General features: G+C 37.9%; 1 protein-coding gene across 2 annotated transcripts in view; it reads left to right on the forward strand.

The window, feature by feature from the left end:
* Window positions 1–20,430, forward strand: part of LOC131690688 (matrix metalloproteinase-2) — a 659,150-nt gene that overhangs the window by 245,895 nt on the left and 392,825 nt on the right. The window lies entirely within an intron of this gene.

Genomic DNA, 20,430 nt, shown 5'->3' on the forward strand with positions numbered 1-20,430 from the left:
AGGTTACCAGATCTAGGGTATACGGATTGTTTTCCACCTTCCGCACCTCGCGTATGGTCATCAACCACTCCATGTAGAAATCGTTGAGAGACATGTGAGCGTCTTGTAGGTTTTTAGTGCATATGAATACCGGTTTGAAAGCTTCAGTATATTGGTTGATGAACTTCCAACTGGATGAAATATCTGTATGAAAACATGAATCTTCTACAGAAATAAAATAGGTACTGTTTATGTTACCGGTGTAAAAAATCATTTGTTTATTACAGCGCGCGGAAAATTTCTGAAGCGTATTATTGTAATATTTCATAATTAATCTCACGTGATAGTATCATTCCGGCATGATTTTAAAGCAATTATAAATTATAGCATTATCAAATTAAACTTACCGAGCTCGGGGAACTCCTGCTCCAACTGAATGAAGAAATTTTTTTGTTCATTAAAACTTGTTAGCATTTTAAAAATTCCGCCCCAACGAGTTTGACACCATACGGGAGGGTATGTTGCTTTGTGGTAATCAAAGTTTGTTTTGTATTTTACATTTTTACATCGTTTGGCAATCTACGTTACTTGTTTTACCATAGGATGACTTTTATCAATGACATCGAGAATCGCCAGCTGTAATGTGTGAACAGCGCATCTGATAAGATTCAAATTATCACGTTCCTGATCGTGAAACTCATTTGAAATTTTGTCGGCCGCGTCCTCGGCAATTTTGTTAGTGAATTCTTCGTCATCTTCAGGCAACATCGTTATCATTGACTTTTCAAACTCATCTTTCAGATGTCTTACGCAGGCGAGCATGTTCGCACCATTGTCGACGGTGACGGCAAATATCTGGTTCAATTTGATGCAGTATCGAGTCAATAGCTCAAGTACTTTTGATTTTAGGAAGCTAGCAGTTTGACGATCTTTAATTTCAATCATGCCTTCAAAAAACTTCGCTACAATCACCGAGAAATAATGTTAATTTAGTGAAACTCACCTAAAGTCCTTGTAACGATCTTGTCTCCAATAGCAAATTGCACTCCAATCCCGAGGACATGATGATTCAACCGAGATGCGGAATCGATCATTAGACTTAGCAATTTTGTTTTCATTTCGATGGACATGGCTGGTCGCATTTGAGCGGCTGCTTTCTCCACATGCCCCGTAACATTACGCCGATTCAATGTTATCCCAACAGCTGCGGACAACGTGTCTAACAACTGCCTCAAACCTTCCCATTGGAAACAAGACAGTGGGAGATGATGGTAAGCAACGAGTTTTACTGCCGAGTCAACTAATAGCTGTTTATCGATCGCCACGGATTTCTTTGCAATATTCCGAGGTTTTTTCGTTTGAGTTGATTTATCACTCATCAAACCATGTTCTACCGCTAGATTTGAGTGCCTTGATCGAAAATGCCGAATGAAGTTTCCGACATCCAACTTAGACTGATTGTACGTACAGTCATTTCCATCAATCCGACAAAAAGCCCGTTCACCATCTTTTCGGATAAATTGAATTGCTTTTTCGGAAAAAATTTTAGCATCCACATTTTTCCTTTTTCCACTGTTCATTTTTAAACGAAAATTTCGATTGAGTCGTTTACCTGATCAAACGGGAAACTGATATTCTCAATTGACAATGTCAAATTGCGAAGTGCGCGTTAATAGCATATCAAATGAAACCTAATTCATTCCAATGAATGACACTGTGAGAGCGAAGCATAACACAAATGAATGAAATATTTCAATCTGCCAAATCAGCTAAGAGGCCGATAAATGTTGAATGAATACTGTGGTTGCCATGGCAAATTGAATTATTTTGTTTGCTCAATTTCAAACGAATGAATTGAAAATTTACTGCACTGATTGTCAACACTATCTACCTTGTCTGGGTGCCCGGACATTCCGATATTACTGGATATGAATAAGCTGACGAATTGGCCAGGGCAGGTTCAGCGATTAACTTCGTTGGTCCTGAGCCAGTGCTGCCAATTTCAACAAGTTGGATAAGGGAAAAAATACGGTGCTGAGCTTCGTCCGAGCAGCGCAATTATTGGAGAAATCTACAAACGTGTCGCCAAACTAAGGCGTTTCTAGAACAACCGTGCCCAGTGATTCCGAAAAATCTCCTACATTTTTCGAAGCTCCACAGCGGCATGCTGACCAGGGCTTTAACCGGCCACTGCAATCTTAATTATCACATGGCAATTATTCAGCGCGCTAAGTCTTTTTCATGTGATCTTTGTGAATCCGACTACGGAACCTCATATCATCTGATATGCAACTGTCCAGCGGTAGCGCAATTGCGATTTCGAGTTTTCGGCCGTCTTTATATAGACGAAACCATGTTTGGACGACTGAAGCTCAGAGACATACTAAAGTTTCTTATCCAATGTGGTAAAGAGCTTTAGGCTTACTCGCAGGCAAGTTGAACTACTTGTGAGTTTAACTTACCTATTGTTTATTTTTGGTTTTGTGCTGTTATTTTCCCACCCTTCCAATTCTACTACCCTCTCCTTGTCCTTTCCTTCCGCTCAGGAAATTATGAAAACACACGGCAAGGCACAAAACCCCGACTACATGCGGTGAACGTGCCATTTAAGCCAATATATTCTTATTCCTGAATAAAAGTACTCAATTTATTTTGTTCTATTGGGCTCTATTTCTATTGATGTACTATATAGAACCTAAATATATTTTGTAACCATATATTTTTGAGCATTCAATCCAGTTATATTGTGCTCACTACAAAACATCTAAAGAAGCATACTAACAAGTATTCACTAAGTTAGTTCAAATTTCAAAACTGTAATTTTATTACAGAATATAATTCAAAGTATCGTTTTTAATCAAAATGCATTTCACAAAAAAAACTTAAGTTAACTCGTGTGATTATGCCCTTTTTAAAAGTTATTTGTGCTACCCCATCATAAAATGTCAAAAATCTAATGTTTATCGTTTCATTTACAGTATATTTGGATAATGGAGAAGCCTTCAATAAAAATTGTTTTTGTATAGCTTTCAAATGATTAACAATATCGCCTTGATGTAAAAGAGAAAGTTACAGGAAATGTTATGGGCCTGTTGAAAAGCCTATTGTTTTTGATAGAGAAATGCGAATAACTTCTAAAATTGTCGTAATATAATAAAAGAATTGTGTTGTTAATACAAAATTTTAAATATCTCGAGAAATACTACATTTTAGAAAGATTTTGTTATTAGTATTTTGATTTAAAATTACGTTTAGAATCATACTCACAAATAAAATTGTATTTTTAACTGTAAATAGTATGAATTATAAAAATATGTCAAGAGCTTGTAAGTTGCGGTTAGCAGGGGTTTGTCCACTACTTGGGTTCTGATTGCCCGGCGAACCCTTCTTTTCAGGGCGGCCTAGGTACTCCTACCGAAATTTCGGATTTTCGTATAATACCAAACAAAAAAGAGACAAAACCAAATAAACTAAATTTACCGATTTTTATTCTCCTCTCCTCTGTGCTTCACTCTGCCGACAAAACTAATCAGCTACTTTTGGCGATGGCGGAAGGCAAAGGTTTATCCGACCGGCCGGGACTCTGACGGCCATGTTCTCCTTCTGGTACCCTTGGCTGCTGTCGCAGCGGTCCTTTATAATTAGCCAGGGAGGTGAGCAAGGCTCTTTTGTTGGAATCTCCCTAGCGATTGATCACCGGGTCCACTCACTCCCCGTTAATGGCCCAGGTAGATACCGCAATAATCTACCTCAGGTGGATCCGTTCTCCTACCTGCTTCGCCCTCCTTTGCGATTAACTGTGGAGGAGAGCTATGCTCGGTCGGCTGATCCTCCACAGTGAGGGCGTCGTGGTGTCACTGGGTCCTTTGTAATTAGCCGGGGAAGCGAGTTGCTCCTTTGCGTTTAGCTTCTGATATCCGGCGACCCAAGACCACAAACAAACGAGCACCCGAACCACGGGCCGGCACTTTCGACGGAAATCTACCGTCGCACACGCGCACGGAACGTTGGTTAAATTTCTGGACGTTCTTTCGTTGCCGTGGTCCATGACTTTCTCCCCTTTTTACGGTGATCGCCTTCTGCACGACCAAAACAAAACGACACACTGCCTCAATGCATAGCTGTCGTCTCCCTTGCAGCATAACCAGCAACCAATTCAACAGCAAGAGGAGAGCGGTGACCTGTCTAAGCCCTATGTTATTTATACAGATATATGAAACAAAACTTTTTTATTGAAAGCTTCTCCACGATACAAATATACTGAAAAAGTTTCTTTTACGTCTTATTTAAACATTACATTTTTGACATTTTATGATGGGGTAACGCGAATTAATTAAATTAAAATTATTAAAAAGGGCATAATCACACGAATTAACTGTTTTTGCTGGAACAAAACTCCAAATATCTCGAAAACTATCACATTTTGGAAGATTTTTATTAAATGCATTTTGATTTAAAATGATACTTAGAATTATATTCTGTAATTAAATTACAGATTTGTATGTCAATTAGTATGAAATATTAAAACTTGCTAGAAAAACTTTTTTACCGATAAGTTCTACATCATACAATCACATTCAAAATGTTTCTTTTCTCTTTAGATTTTTGTTGACAACATATAAAAAAATAGAAAAAATGGGTTTTTTGCAATTTAAATTTTTAACGCATTTTTTTTGTTTTTATGAAAAATGACACAACATTTTTTCCAGTGTATATTTTTTTCGTACAGAAATAGTCATTCCGTGTCACTCTTTCTCAGCAATTTTTGCTGTATAAAATACACTAATCGAACAAAAAAGTTTGAAATTAATGCACGTAGAAATATCTACGCCCTTTTAAAAATTGCTCTTTTATCAAAACATTGCAATTGTTAGAGAAAATCAAGGAGATTCATAAATCGAACTCAAGTTCAAAGTTTCGTTCGAATCGACGATGGTCATATTTTGTGGTCGGCCGATTTCGATTCCTGTGTCCCAAATAGCTGTTTGGTAACTTCATAAGAGTCGCGAGGTATGAAATGAGGCTTTCTTTGTACACAATAAGAGAAAGTTAAAATTTATGTTCATACATAATTCGACCATTAGCAGCAGTGATCCTATGAAGATCTTTGCTCAATAACTTTTTTTCGCAGGCTTAGAGACTTTGTTCCTCCCTATAAAAGTCGCAAAAATATAGTTTCACCGATCGAGCTTAGAATTTACACAGTAGTTTTAGGACCCAAATAGAATGATCGGAGCATTTTTTTCCATATAAACATGTCCCACTCTAATGGCCAATTTGCAAGTAAGTGTGCCAGACCATGTAGCCGAACTTCGATTTTCTCATTGAAAATATTTACATCTCGTAAGATGCACATAAAAGGAGCGTTAGAATTCACATGAATTTACATTCAAGAACATGTAAAAATGTGCTTTGTTCACAATTCTCAATCTCCATGCAACCGAGTTCTGCATCAAAAGAGACACAATATTTTATTTCACATGTCAAAATATGTAAAATTCCATTATTAAACAGCAAAATACGTCGCAATGTTGTTTACGTCAAATGTAATTTTCATTTTTTCACACGTCAAAAAAATCTGAAATTTATCGTTAACGTCATTCCAAACTTGCCAAAATCTAAAAAAACCTTAATTGACGAAATTACGAAATATAACCGTGTTGTGTTTAGTTTTACATAAAATATGTACTTTTCATGCGCAGTGCCATAAAATTACGCCCTTCAATATTTTAAACAAACGCCATATGTGGAGCAAAATTACGCGACTCGCAAAATTCAACACCATGTAAAACTAATATCAAACGTAAAACTATGTTATTTTTGATGGTCATATGTGTCGGGAGACGTAAATTTACACCATTTTTTCTATGTATATATATATATATATATATATATATATATATATATATATATATATATATATATATATATATATATATATATATATATATATATATATATATATATATATATATATATATATATATATATATATATATATATATATATATATATATATATATATATATATATATGGAAAATTTGATTTTAGCGTTGTCACACACAGCGTTTTTTCGCCTGGCCGCAATTAATGAAGGCAACTTTAGAAAGCCTTAGTTTCATTTCTAAGGGACCATTCATAAATTACGTTACGCTTTTGGGGGGGGAGGAGGGGGTTCGACAAGTTGTTACATATTGGACATAGGGGGAAGGGGGAGTAAGCTAGATCGTTACGCAATAAGTTTTCACCGAAGAAAAAAAATTTTTTCAAGGAATTTGTTACGTAATAGGGGAGGAGGGGATGAAGAAATTTGTGACAATTTGTTACATGGGGGAAGGGGGGTGTCAATTTTGAGCAATTTTTGCGTTACGTAATTTATGAATGGTCCCTAACTTCAGCAAGTGTTCCACATCACAAATGCTCGGTATTATGCAGAACGACCGGAAGTCAATAGCTACAGTGTTTAGCTGAAGTACCACTTTCTTTCCTTTGTATTTCAGACAATGCACACAAGAGGTTGAAAGTAGACTGTTTACCAAGAACATCGACAAGTTTGCACCTGTGTACAAAATTTTGTGCACGCGTTCAACCTCAAACTTTCTTTGCCTTTGTGTAAAGGTTCGCCTCGAACAGCGAACCCAAGCGAACGATGTGCAAACTTAGGTTTAAACACCGTGTACGTACACCGTGTGCGTACACAAGAACGGCACACACAAAACAGAATGAGTCAACACTAGTGATGATGAGTGATAGAAAGAGAAAATTAGTTTCAAGAACCTGTGTGTACGAACACCGCGTACGTACATGGGGTTCGGTTGTGCAGACGAACATGTGTACATTCTTTGTTACGCATTAGCGCGTTCGAGTTTGCACACAAAGTGTGGGTTTAAGATGAGCACAGAAATAGAGAGAACATGGTGTTCGATGTTCATTTGGGAAGTCTGCTGTTTATAACTTTAGCTGAAACTGCCAATCGGTCACATTTCATTTGGAAAAGTTATCAAACTTCTAACGAAATGATTTTTGAGCCAGTTTTGCACGGAGTCTATCAATGCATGGTGATGTATCGGTACCCGCCTCTCACGAACTGTTTATTTTTGCGAATTAAAAGTTGGTTAGGTGAGCAGTAATTTTGTCAGTTATTTTCCATTTGCCCATAAACAAAATTATATGAATAAATTCTATATAAATAATCTAAGGGATGGATGGGGGAGTGCCGCACCCAACTGCATATTATACTTTCCATTTGTGCGTGAGTTAGTAAAAATGGGTTCAGTCATTACCGAAGTGACATTAGCTCTGGAATATGCCCGGAGCCCGGGACTTCCGGAATTACCGATAGTGGACAATAGAGTGACAGAAAAAAAATGACCACCATCGGCCCACCCCTGAGTCGATTCTTAGTCCCACCAGGAGTGTCTGCTCCAAATTTGAGCCAAATCGAACAAGTCTAGCTACCGGACCAACGTGCTTGAAGTTTGTATGGGATTTTTCGACAATTTACATGGAGAAAACCCTCTTGCTCACATTTTCGCCGCTAGGTGGCACTGTATACATCAGATTATCACCAAAAGTGAAACTTAAGAAGATAATTTTATCATCTACAACTTTGTTGAAGCCTGCAAAGCGATCCGACTCCAATAGGAAAAGTTATTAAACTTTTAACGAAGTGATGTCTGAGTCAGTTTTGCATGGGGCCTGGCAGTGCATGGTAGTGTATCAGTACTAGGTTCTAACAGACAAAACATTTTTATGGAATAATTGTTAGATTTAGCTGAATAGTATGTTCGGAAGAATTGTAGTACATAATACGAGTTATGTTTTGGTTAGAAAATTGTAGTTCCACATCTGACCGCATAGATGGCGCCAACACTAACTTTTTAACGAAGAGAGATAGAAATTAGGTGTCTTCTACAAAGTTGTAGAACAAGAATATTGCAGTAATTCTTCCAAACATCTCGATATTCTATCTCTCTTCGTTAAAAAGTTAGTGTTGGCGCCATCTATGCGGTCACAGATTGAACTAAAATTTTCTAACCAAAACATAACTCGTATTATGTACTGCAATTCTTCCGAACATACTATTCAGCTAAATCTAACCATTAATCCACAAAAATGTTTAGTTTGTTAGAACCTAGTACTGATACACTATCATGCACTGCTGGGCCCCATGCAAAACTGACTCAGACATCACTTCGTTAAAAGTTTAATAACTTTTCCTATTGGAGTCGGATCGCTTTGTAGTCTTCAACAAAGTTGTAGATAATAAAATTATCTTCTCAAATTTTACTTTTGGTGATAATCTGATGTATACAGTGCCACCTAGCGGCGAAAATATGAGCAAGAGGGTTTTCTCCATGTAAATTGTCGAAAAATCCCATACAAACTTGCGGCACGTTGGTCCAGTAGCTAGACTTGTCCGATTTGCTTCAAATTTGGAGCAAGTACTCCTGGTGGGACTAGGAATCGACTGAGGGGTGGGCCGATTGAGTTTTCAAAAATTCATTATTTTTCTGGGCAGTCTAGTGGACAATATATTTCAAGAATCTTTGATTCGCCATTAGTGATCTAGACCTGCGAATCGAAATAATTTGATGTTCAATTCAATAGAGTTTTAACCCATGAGGTAATACGATGGTCCCGGTTAAAATGAGAAATTCGTATGTGACTGCATAAACCAACTTGTAACTCCGGAACCAAAACTCAGAACTAGATGAAGTTCAATAGCCGTCAATGGGAGTGTGAAATCGTTCATTTGAAATCAAGTTTTTAAAAATCGGTTGAGAGTTTGCTGGGAAGTAGGTATGACATTAGCTCAGGAACTTGACGAGTTCCCTAGAACATCAAGAACCTTTATAGGAGATCAATGTGGTCAAAGCTACTTTGATTGGTCATAAGTGATCTACACGCGCAAATCCAAGTAATATTGAACCCATTTGAGTATGTATTACATCATTCGCACAACATAGTGTTACCAGTTTATATGACAGTGTGTGTGACCACATTCTTCAACCCGTAGCCCCTGACCCGGAGGTCAGATCAACTAAAAATACAATAGCAGCTTATGGAAGAGTTATATCGTTCATTTCAAGTTTGTGCAAGTCGGTTAGGCCATCCCTGAGAAGATTGAGTGACACACATATACATACACAAACATTTTGCAATCTTTGAGCTTAATCGAATGGTAGATGACATTCGGTCCTTCGGGTCTTTGTTGGAAAGTAGAGTTTTGGAGTGATTGCATAACTTTTCTTTATATGAGAAAAGCAAGAAGGGGCGATGAGTCCTACAATTTAAATTTTTTCAAACATTTCAACATTTTAGATATCACGAAATCTCGATGTTTCATGCATTTTAAAGACATTTGGCATCAAAAATACGATTTCGATTTTTGAAGTTTCATGGGACCCCAGCTTCGAAAAAAAAATTTGTTTAGTTCCGGCTAATATGGGAATTATGTATTTGTTTCCGGAACTATATAACAGATCCTTACGAAATTTTACAGCACTCTGTGGGGAGACCTTTATACCTTTCATTTACACTAAGCTTGTGAAAATCTGCCAAACCATTTTCGAGAAACTGAGATGTAAAATCGGTAAAGAATTCGTTGAGAAATAGATGGGACATCAACTTAGGAGTTTGGCAAGCTCTCCTGGGGCATCAAAACCCGTCATATGCGGCCAATGTGGTCAAAGCTACTTCGAGGGGTCATAAGTGAGGTAGACCCGGTACCAGATTATATGGGAACTTTCTGTGTGACTGCACTCTTCAACCCGTAACTCCGGAGCCGGAAGTCCTATCAATAAAAAAATCAATGGCAATCGATGGGAAGATTGTACATTCATTTGAGACAAAGTTTGCGAAATCGGTCCATCTCTGAGAAACAGAGGGGACATTTTTTGCCACCTACACACATACGCACACACATGCATACATACACCCAGACATTTTCCGTTCACTTCAAACTAAGATAAATGGTATATGAGACTCGTCCCACTGGGCCTCGGTTAAACAGTCGGTGTTCGCAGCGATTGTTTAACCTTAACCCTTAAAGTTAAAAGTCTAGAAATTCAAAAATATGATAAAATTAATGAAACAAATGCACCTGATAAAATTAATGTAATTTCCTTAATAAATAAAAAACATAAAACGATTAAAATTAATGATATTAAGAAAATAAATAAAATGAACTAAATAAACAGAGCGAGGAAAATCAATGAAATGGCTGAAAAGACTAAAACGAATATATTTTTTAATCTAATTTGAGCAACTTAGCGGAATATGATAAAGTTTACATTGAGCAAACCCAAGTAACAAATTTAGTTTTATGGTAGAGTGCACCATATTATCAAAATTAGCTCCATAAAACCGAACATAAAACCGAACATAAAACCGAACACAAAACCGAACATAAAACCAATTACTCTACAACACTGCTTCAAGACAATCATAAACCCCTTTTAAGACGAAAAAGGCCCATTCTTAAGGTGGTTCTCAAGAGTATTTTCCAAGGTTTTCTTAAAACTATTAGGTCTTATCAATACATTCTTATAGTGGTGTTCAAGAGCTGCTTAAAACTAAAGACTACCATAAATCTTGATAGTTTTATGATATTCATCAAGAACACTTCTAGTGCGCTATGAAACTGCTTCATTAGATAGAGAGGTTGGTGTATAGATGAAAAGAATAAGCTTGGGAAATAATATATCCATATGATATTCCATTACCAAAATGGATACAAAAAAATTTATAGTATAAGTGGCCAGCTTTTTAAGCTCAGTTTTTGCCAGTTTTCCGATAATATGCAGTATAAAAGTGCGAAAAATTCAACGCGCCGTCAAACAATCTCTAAAACATTGATTTTTATAGGAAATATTAAATCGATTCGAAAATTCAATAGTATGTGTAATTGTTCATAATTGTCATATTTTGGATTAAACGCGTGCATAAACATTTTTCTAGTTCAGAAATGCATTTCAATCAGTGAGAATCAGTTCAGTATATGAAACAAAAGTTTATTTTGATTATTTTGATTCTTATGCAAATGGCTACCATTTCGAAGCGTTCAAAAATATTCTCGACCCCATTACTTGTCATTGCATTTAACTGAAACCGCCATAAGATCTTATTAAAACTAATTATTCTTGCTCAAGAGTTATAGGAGTTTTTAAAGATCGTGATAAATTCATTTTTATTTATGATACACTTGAAGAAGAGCTGTTGGACTTGAATAAAACTAATAGGAATTTTTCAAGACAGAAAGGTTAGATGGAAGATCGCCATAAATCCAGTCTATTTAACATTGAAAATGTCAAGATTGAAATTAAAATGCCTATGATTAATTATTATGGTAATTACAATTCCATCTAAAAGTTGTTGATTTATTTCAACAACGCATGTTAAATAGAGCTATATGAACAACTAACAACATCTCGCTATATGTGCAGTACCTACAGATTTGCAAAGTTAAATGAATAATTAAAGAGTTTGCTGTTTATACATGATTGAGGTACATGTCACGTGTTCTCCGTTGGGATACGTCACATATCCCGTCAGTCGTTACAGTTTGTTTGTTATAGAACGCTCTTATGCAAGAGTATTTCCACTTCGTTTAAAGATTTAAGGAGGTTTTATAGTAGCATTCTTAAGATACATTATGCTTCAACAAGAATGCCATGAAGCTATATATTGGTTTTAAGGAGGTTGGAAAGCGATGTCTTAAGAAGGGGCTCAAGATTCTCTTAAAACTGCTCATAAGACTAATTACTCTTACGAAAAATGTAGTTTTATGGATATTTCTTCAAGAGTTCTTGAAGCACTCTTAAACCCCGTGAAGCATATAAAACTAAATGCCCTTTCCAAAAGCAATGTTAAAACTAGATTCACTATTTAATGCCTTGATAAAACTACCATAAAAGCTAATTAAAATCAATTAGCATTTGGATTGCTACTTGGGAACCGACGGAATACTAGAAACTCGTTTCCTAGAGCATATCGCAGAAATCACAAAAATTCGAATGAGTCTATACTATATCATTTCAAATCTAAGATAGCACAACACGCTTTTGTCTTCAGAAGACCACATACTGCTGATGAAATCTAAATTAAACGTTGCAATTTCCTGACGAGGGGAGATTCCTGCGATTCCTTCTCTTTTCTAGACTTTTGATCTGACTGACTGGAAACTTTTGAAAAAAATTTAAATATATTACACTGTCCAATAAAAAATATTTAAGAAAATCGATTTTAAATTTGTAAAATTTTGTATACCAATGATGGTTTCAAATCCTTAAATGATTTCCTGGTCTTCATTATAAATCTGAAAATTGCTCAGGTCAGTAGAAACATTTTGCTCTGGATTTTTAGTTGTTTTTATTAGCGAACACCATGGTAAACTTACAAGTTGTATCGTTGTAACGATTTCCACGGTAGAAAACATACCACAGCATGATTTCCAACAATAAAATATAATAACACACCACAAGCCTGTTTATTTTTTTTCACATTGACTGACAGGCTATGACATAATCAGTGATTTTCCAACTCGGCCGGTTACTTGTAATCCATCACACTTTGGAAGCTCGTTATTTGCCCAACAATGATGTATGGCCATTGTTCAAATCCTCATATATTTCTGTCTCAGCTCTAGAGTTGATTACTTCTCTACCTGGCGAACCGAGAGATCCTTTTGCGCCCGTCAGTCTCCATACGGTATTAAATTAAATTTTCAGGCTATCCCATTTCCCCTTCCTTCCGCAAACATTCTCATATTTGACGAATTGCTGCCACTTTGCGCGTCCTTCCGTCATTATTTTCCAACCGTCCGTTCCATACGCCCCAACCTGCATCACCCCTACGGAAAAAAGAAACTATGACAGCGAATGCGAGCCCAACCGGACCGACCAACCGACCGAACCATGGATGGGAATAGTCTTCCTTTGTTATTGTATCCATTATAATTCCTGTGGTGACCGAAAACTGCCTGTGGAACAAGGAAAAACCGCAACTCTTGCTGAGGCTACCACATTCAGTCCGAGCGGCGAAATGTTTGTGTAACCGGGAAGGGAAGGCATAGTCGTCCTCGTCGTTTTCATCATCATCATCATCGTCATCCCGGTGCGCGAAACTAGTCAGCGCGGAAATAGCAAAGCAAGGGTAGTAGAGGCCACTTGAACCAATTTCCTGTATATTTTGCGGGCGATCGGTCTTCCCCCTGCGCAGTGGGGTTGGCACTCGACAAACTCTTGGCTTCTTGGAACGTCTTGTTAGACACATATATACAATGGTGTTTTTCCTGAGAAAGAAGAACTCTTCAGAAAATATGAAACCGAAAAAAAGGAATCCCATCACGCGCTGGACAAATGGGAAAGGACAATCTTTTCAAGTGCTGTTTCAGTGGAGCAAAGTTTTTGGTGGCGAGAAAGAGCGGATGGGGGTCGCGGTGTTTGTGGATATCCAACTTGAACCGCATATGCGGAACATTCTCGTCGGTTATAGTTGGCCTTCGGTTTCATATGTGTATCCTTATGGATTTCTTGAATGTCACTCATGTGTTGTGCCGAGTTGGGGAAAAAAAGGAATATTAAGGCCAAAGAAGGAATGAATTATGTACACATAGAAACAACCAAGCAACCCTTCGTTTGTAAGCCCAGATGTTTGCTTTGGAGCGGACGATGAAACACATGGATCAACCACAACTACGCTGATGGCCAAGATACCGACTAGCTGCTATATAAATATAGGACCGTTCGGGTGGGTGAGTTGGCCCGTTCTCTAGTGTCATTCGCCTTTGCAACCATAAGTGTAGTGAAACAAGGACATCTGCGAATAACGATGGATGGCTGTAGAGAGAACGCAGGCAGCAATGGAAGTTTGGTCTTCGGTTCGGAATCCTCTCGTTATTCCCGTTCGTTCCTGTAATAATAAACTTCTTCTTTTCGCCGAGTCCATTTGTGGTGAAGCTTTTGCATCGTCCCTTTTCTGGCTGTGGTCTCGTTTGCTGGTTTTACCATAACATGTTGGTTTCCACTCTCGGTGGCTATGTGAGGTTTCCTGTGTGTCTTGTGCCACGGTTGCAGGAAAAGGAGTGATGCAAAAAAAGAACCTCACCCAGTCAACGCTGGACCGGAAACCAACTGTGTTTGTCTCGTGTTCGGAACGAATGAGCTTGTGAACAACGCCGTGAAGTGACATGTCGAAAGTGGGCTAGAACCCCGGTGCAGATAAAGCAAAACCTATTGGACCAACTAGGTATGCATACAAATACTGCACATTGATCTAATTTTCGGTTCGGTCACTTTGACCGTGCTCCGTGGAAAGTTGGTGAGGGGAGTCGAATTGCAACTGAGGCAATGTGGTTAAGCGTGTGTTTATTGGTTGATGGTTGACTGTTGATTGCGTTCTGGTTGTTTGGACGGTGTACGGAAATAGGAACTTGCAAGAAATTTGATGTTTTTTTTATTAGACATATAAAATGATAATTACGATTTAATCTTGCATGCAGGATAGAACAAATTGTTTGGCTCAATTTTGTTTGCTTGAAAACATTTCACTCTCTCTTTTTGCACAACAACTGATTCGCAGGAAAAATCACAATTTATCGATGGTTTCGATAAAAAAAGCTTTTATCCCTCCTAATAGTGTGATGAGATATTTATTATAACTTATCACTCTCTTCGGCTACTACATCGAGTGAGAACGTTTAGAACATGATGTGGGCAGTGTCTTATATAGCAATCGATTCAGCTCGACGATTTGGGACAATGTCCCAGAACACGGACAGCAGTAAGATCATACTACCGATTTTGTCCATCGATGTCAGAGTGAGGGACTCGGAACAGAGAAGATAGCTCTGAACCCTACTCCTCTAACCGCCATCAAAAGTGCCACATTTACTAGATTTCCCGGATTCCATTTGAAATGACTATTTCGTGAGGAGGAGCGCTTCGCTTGAGTTCAAGTCACCGCCATAATAGTACTACTGTTGCGCACTCCTATGCTTCGGTATGATATTGTACATGCGCTTCTCTCTGCGTTAACCAGTTGCTTGCCGTGGTCGATACAGCGATACCGGTTGGAGGGTGGCTTCCGGTTCACTCGTACTCCAACGACCCTATAATGGTGGTTTGTCGAGTTCGGTGCTACTCAGCGTAGTCTCCGATGGTGGAGCTGGTCTACCTCGGCGGAGAGTTCCGTCAAATGGTGGGATAACAAAATTCTCACAAGTTTCCTATCTCATGCCTTCACGCGAGTCTAAGTCTATTGATGACATTTGGCCCTTAGACCGGCGACGACTAGGTGCTATCAGCCTTCTGCCGATAGTATTTAGCAGAATGAGAGGGTGCGAACAGATCTAATCGAGAAAACATTGCCGTAAAAATGATGTTGAACGGAAATTAGCCCCAATACGACTTATCTACCTAGTATCGATGATCACGGGTCAGTACGTATTGAAAATTCGCCGCGTCTGTTTTTATGAACCTAATTTCAAGCTCCGTTATTGCTAACAAGCCCGTGCATCAGGTTAACCATCCTATATATTTCCTTCAGTGTTCGTTATTATCGCTCGTATACTTGTATTCCAAAAACAATCCGATATGGAAAATAAGAAATACTTTCCATGATTTATAACATCTCGCACTATCTTTGCCTGTATAATGTGTTATCACTCGGTAATTTTCAAGCCAATAAATATATCGTAGAGAAGAAGTAACAAATTCCGTCTAAATAGGGGAGACCGGGGCAAGTTTGCGGTGTTTTCAGTTTTCAATTTTTACCGCTATGATGTAGGTAGATCTTGCAAAATAGAACACACGGCATAGTCTCCATTTTTAGAAATAAAAATATGTGACGCGGAAAACCCGCCAACTTACCCCAGCCCGGGGTAAGTTGGCGGTATGTGATGATACGCCAAAAACTAACCAATCAAATGGAGATTCAATTACTTCAAGGGTCCTTTTGGAAAATGCTGAATGTCTTTTCGAGAAAACTGTATATTAACCGACATTTGCTATTATATTTCAGTTTCAATACCCCGGCATTTTGACTTTGACGTGTACTCCCGATTCAAAAGCAAATTTTCGAAGTTATTCATGCAATTGGCCAGAATAAATGTCTCCTACATTGGCGAGATACACAAGAAAAAGGTTTTCTAACTTTGGAGTGAATTCCAGAAATAAAAATTTTTGATGACTTTTTTGCACTGTAAATAGTACCGCCAACTTGCCCCGCATGCAGCACCGCCAACTTACCCCAACCGCATATTTTATTAAAAACTATTTAAAAAATAACTTTTGTTTGTGGATAGAAGTAATATCTATACGGATACTGAAAGCTCTTTTCATGCGCTATCGAAAAATATAATCATTCAGGAAATGAATTGAAAATCACCCTAAATAACGCAAAGTATTTAAAATTTAGAAAATTTACTTGGTATGCTCGAAAACATAATATCACCCACAACTTCCACCAAACAAATCGTTTTGCAACAAAAACACATTGGATAACGGGTTTCGCATAACTTGAGGTACACAAGAAGATGCAGCGCTATATGTCTAATACAAACAGAGAAAAAGGGATTCCGCCAACTTACCCCAACCGCCAACTAGCCCCGGGCTCCCCTACTGTTTCCATAAATAGGGATCCGGCCCATTACCCAGATAAGATTAGCTTACCTAGGCAATTCTCCCACGGTCGGCTGTGTGGAGTTCAAATTGCTTTTGTTTAGGGACCATAGGATACTCTCGGTAGCCGGCTGCCCAGAGTTTAAAAAGAACCAAAAACTAAACAAGACCTTTTTTTCGAGTCATCGTGCACTCGAAGACTAACTAAACAACTACCAAATAAAATATGCTTTTCAGGTCGCATCGCTTGCTTGGAGCGAATCCTAGGCCTGATACCCTTCCAAACTTCCAACTCCGCGACACCTATGGAAGAGTCCGATGAATCGTCGTCCTTCCGTTAAGTGAGTTGAGCATCAACACTTCCTGTCTACCTTATCCTTTATCCTTCCCCGTGAACGATGAAGATGGGGCGACCGCCAATGATGGCTATCATGCTGATGAGGTTTTAATGTGGGTCGGATTGATATGAATTCCTACTTACCATTTCCTAAGCAACTTTTATTAGATAATCAGCAGTCAACCATGATGAAGTCAGTGTGCAATCCGCCAAAATCATCGTCACAACGCAACGCAACGAAAAAAAATCGGTCCGAAAAGTAAAAAAAAATACGGCAATAAGAAAAATTGGCATATTCAAATAATTGGCGTTTCATCGGCCACTAGCGACTACCAGGTGTCGCCCCAAAATTCTTCGCCCGAAAAATAGGTGGCAAACCAGCCGGTCGGTGCTCAGCTATTTTCTTCCGCGTCCTTTGTCACCTATTTTAATTGGGTGTTTCATCGACTGTGCTATCTTTGAAAATGAGCCGCCTTGGATATTCAACTTTTTTTTACTTTCTTATTTTGTTGCAAATGAGTAGAGGTTTTGATTCTTTTATATTCGGGATTGCAGATATTTTGTCGCATGTAAATCTTGGGTGTTCGTTGGTGTTATGGCACTGTAAGGGAACACGTATCCGTCGGTCGGCCAACTTTTCTTTGGACTGAGCAAACTAATTTCTATGTTTGTTTAGGGTTTGTTTTACCAACGGGGGAAGTGATCCACAGAGCATTCAATGTGCATAGGGAAAACACATGGCCTTATTTGAGTGGAATCATGACTTCAATCATGTATAAGATTTGAGAATTTACAATTCGCGAGAGGGATCGGGGACCGGTTGGCAACTACCTTCAGTTATGTCAGCACGAAGAATGAGTGTTTTGCTGTCATGTTCATTGGTTAGCTTTCAATTCTATGTCATGCCTCCACGCGAGTCTAGGTCTATTGATGACATTTGGTCCTCAGACCGGCGACGACTGGGTGCTGTCGGCTTTCTGCCGATAGTGGCAGAATAAGATGGTGCGAACGGATCTAGCCGAGAAGACAATACCGTAAAAATGAATAGTTGTTCGGAGGTTGGTTCCAATGGGACTTTGATTTGACTGGTATCGATGAACGCGGGTCAATACGTACTGAAAATTCGCCGCGTCTGTTTTAATGCATCAGGCTAACGAGCCTTTGTATTTCCCTTCAATGTTCGATATAATCGTTCGTGTACGTGTATTTCACAAACAATCCGATATGGAAAATGGGAAATACTTTCGTTGATTTATAACATCTCGAGCTATCATAACTCTTTGTCTGTATAACGTGTTATCACTCGGTAGTATGCAAAATATATCATAGAGAAGGAGTGGCGAAATTAATCTAAATAATGTCGCAATAAATAGTGATCCGGCCCATTGCGTAGATAATGTTAGCTTTTCTAGACAATACTCCCAAGGTCGACTGTGTGGAGTTGAAATTGCTTTTGTTTAGAAAACATAGGACACTCTCGGTAGCTGGCTCCCCAGAATTTAAAAAGAACCAAAAACTAAACAAGGTCCTTATCGAGTGATCTTATCCTCGAAACATAATGAAGTCAGTGTGCATTCGCCAAAATCATCTTCACAACGCAACGCAACAACGGAAATCAGTTTGCATTCCTGTTTTCACACTTCTTAATAAAGTTTAATATTAATAAAAGCCCCTCTTACTACGAAACCATACATGTGCAATTCCAGCTATCTACAAGAATAGTCCCAGCCAACATTTTGATTCACTTTAATACGTTGCAATTTGATTAACTGTACTCTTCAACGATATGAATTGATTGTATAAAATGCACAGATCTCTTCTATGTGAACAAAAGTGGAGGCCATATACGTACAAAAAATCGGTATAGTAGAACTATGTGATTTACGACGAATTATGATCTCATCAGAAGCATTATACAATCATCTAGCTTATCATTTTGAGTTTATATATGATCAACTTTACAATCTCACATGAAGGTTTATGCAGCTTAAGGTCCCCAATGTGGCAACAAGAAGTATTTTTTTTAAATAATATGAAAATAAAAAATCAGGATGAAATTTCCGTAATTCTGTTATAAAACACAATTACGCTCACACTGGTAGATATGTTTTTCATGGGTGAGGTTGGAGTTACTGGAACATCGATTATTAAAATTACCTGCTACGATTTACTTCCAGTTTCGAACCTGAGATCTTCGTATTTACAGCATCGCCGCTATGTAGTCGTCTATTTATACACTGTCAAGCACGATTATATTTGGTTATTTTTATCGCTTTGTGATTACGATCTAAAATACCATAATCCAACCTAAATATGGCACTCCAATGATACCTTCTATACCTGTCAAATCATAACCTACATTCTATACTCAAACCATTTTTATTGCTCAAATATTGAACTAGTCTGGCAGAGAATTTGCGCAGTGCTATAAGGAGGTGACTATTTACTTGAACGATTTTGCAGTTTAATCCAATTGCAAATTAATTTCTATACAATGTTTCAAAATTGTCTTTATTATTCCGCATGTACGATTTTGTTTTAAGTTGTAGTGGACTAATAAATGACTTCAAGTTAACATTGTATTTCGATCACAGATTTGCATTTTATGTGAACTTTTTACAACAAAACATAATTTTTGCTTGCACTATTTGTAATTTTGATTTAGTCTGTCATTATTTGTAATTTATTGTAAACTTTTATATACGATTGCTGGTTTGCTGGGGTACTCGACACAAGAAAAAATAAAGACGACAGGCAAATACCTTCTGTATAAGATTCCGCATTTTATTCAAGCGATTGCTGGGTAAAATCAGCACCAATACGATAGAAACCACGAAAAAATTCGTCGTGTGATTGAATATTTAAAAAAAATATAAGCAGTGCTCCTTATAACCGGCTATCCGGACTTCAAGTTGCTTATTTTGCTAATCGTATTAATACAATAAATGATAAATTTCCCAAATTCTCGGCAGCCAGCTGCCCAGAGCAATTATTATATGATAACGCTATTGGCATACTTACTAACAACTCTCCCCTCTCCCGTGATACATGTGGAGATGCAAAGGATTCCTCGGTTTCTAATAGCAACATATATATGACTAACATTCCTCCTTTTCCCAAAAGATCTGCATTTGAACGTGGCCGGCGTCGGTATTGATCAGCATGCAGGGATCAATATAGATTGTACAATGTGGCTCATCACGTTATTCCCAAGCATGTTGTTCCAATGAACATTTTTCAACCTAATTTGATTCTGGTCAATAACGGAGTAGCAACTACGGGCAATATCTTATGCTCACCCGTAGTGGGAAAAAATATACAAGACCAAAAACTCAGGGAACGGATTTTGGCAGTCAACCGTGTAACAGTTGTACATTCCTAGTATATTAAGATTGTAAATATTTTGAATTGAATATATAATAACTTATACATTCAATTCATTAACAAGCCTATAATTTACACCCACACAATCCGACAAATAAAGCACCAAG

The sequence above is a fragment of the Topomyia yanbarensis genome, chromosome 3 (assembly GCF_030247195.1).
Source record: "Topomyia yanbarensis strain Yona2022 chromosome 3, ASM3024719v1, whole genome shotgun sequence".
Taxonomy (NCBI): domain Eukaryota; kingdom Metazoa; phylum Arthropoda; class Insecta; order Diptera; family Culicidae; genus Topomyia; species Topomyia yanbarensis.